Raw genomic sequence first — 1,960 nt, forward strand, 5'->3', positions numbered from 1 at the left:
TCTTCAGGTTAAGCTCACCAGGGCAGATTGGCAGGTTAAGCTCACCCAGAGCTTCAGGCTAGAGACAGGTTTCCTGTGAGGCAAAAACAGAGGAGAGTTAGAATCTGTTCTCTCACTAGAGACAACTAAGGTTCTTTCAGTTTCAGAGGCTCAGGTAGCTAACCAAACTAAGGTCAACACTGCGGCGTCGAAGCAAGGTCTGGCAGCTGGTTATAAAGGGGAGGTCTCCTGATGAGTAGATGCGTCTCAGGTGTGCTGGAAGGCTCCAGCTCCAGGAGACCCACGGTGCACTCTGCTGGAGGAAGGTGGTACTGCTCCAGATCCCAACAGTCTTGAATGTTTTCCAAAGATGGCTCCTGCCTGTATATGCTGTGGTACTGTTTTCTCCTGTTATAAGCCAAACAATTTAGAGATAAAATTCTTTACATTCGATTATTATGAAAATAAATAATCTCAGTACCAATGTTATTACACCCCATGTCCATTTTGCGCCAGAGTTCTCCTTTAAAGACAATACATCAGTTGACTTGTGTGTGTGTGTGTGTGTGTGTGTGTGTTGAAACCGTAAAACAGTACATCAGCCAACCTTTAAACCAGGTTACCCTCAGAACAAGTATACCTTTCCAATAAAACATTTCTGCATGAAAAGAGCATCTTGTTGGACAGTTGTCAGAAAGTTAGGTACGCAGATACATTTTTTAGTCTCTGCACCTTGTTTTAAAGGTTTCCAGGATCCAGCTCCAGCAGCAGCACCTTTTGGAAAAACTGTATGTGAGATTGTTGGGGTATCTCAGGTCCAAGGCAAATGTCAGTCCCAACAAATAGCAGCAGGCTCTGCTAAAATCTCCAAGACTGATGAGAATAGTGATACCCCCAATCACAATCCCTACATCTGTAGGTTCATTCACACATCTTCATTCTGCAGCAGGTCAATCTTCATAACTTCGTCTGCCAACTCCTCTTGAACATCGATTGTTGCATTTACAGCAATCTGCAGACATTGTAAAATTAGTGGTTAGAGCTCATTTTCTTTCGTCAATATTTAAAAAAATGCGCACAGGAGTTCCAAGTATTTGGTAGTTTATTTGAAAAAATGTTTTAATGGAGAGTCATTTGTAATGTATGTAAAAATAATTACACCCACACACATTCTAGTGGGTATTTTTTATAGTGATTATTCATACGATTTTTTTATTGTGCTGACAAATGTGAATTGTCTTGAACTTTGAATGCAACGCTCAGCACAAATCACTGGAGGATTCATGTACAGGTAATCAACCTCAGTTATAGGTGTTAACTCCATCCACACAGGTTCCCCACCCACCGCTCGGACCTGATGACCTGTACATGACTGCATAGGCCATGTACAGGTCATCAACCTCAGTTATAGGTGTTAACTCCATCCACACGGGTTCTCCACCCACCGCTGGGACCTGATGACCTGTACATGACTGCATAGGCCATGTACAGGTCATCAATCCAGTTATGGTTGGTAACTCCATCCACACAGGTTCCCCACCCACCGCTGGGACCTGATGACCTGTACATGACTGCATAGGCCATGTACAGGTCATCAACCTCAGTTATGGGTGTTAACTCCATCCACACAGGTTCTCTACCCACCGCTGGGACCTGATGACCTGTACATGACTGCATAGGCCATGTACAGGTCATCAACCTCAGTTATGGGTGTTAACTCCATCCACACAGGTTCCCCACCCACCGCTGGGACCTGATGACCTGTACATGACTGCATAGGCCATGTACAGGTCATCAACCTCAGTTATGGGTGTTAACTCCATCCACACAGGTTCCCCACCCACCGCTGGGACCTGATGACCTGTACATGACTGCATAGGCCATGTACAGGTCTTCAACCTCAGTTATGGGTGTTAACTCCATCCACACAGGTTCCCCACCCACCGCTGGGACCTGATGACCTGTACATGACTGCATAGGC

Source organism: Cyprinodon variegatus, unplaced genomic scaffold (assembly GCF_000732505.1).
Source record: "Cyprinodon variegatus isolate N-32 unplaced genomic scaffold, C_variegatus-1.0 Scaffold2124, whole genome shotgun sequence".
In the NCBI taxonomy this organism is placed as follows: Eukaryota; Metazoa; Chordata; class Actinopteri; order Cyprinodontiformes; family Cyprinodontidae; genus Cyprinodon; species Cyprinodon variegatus.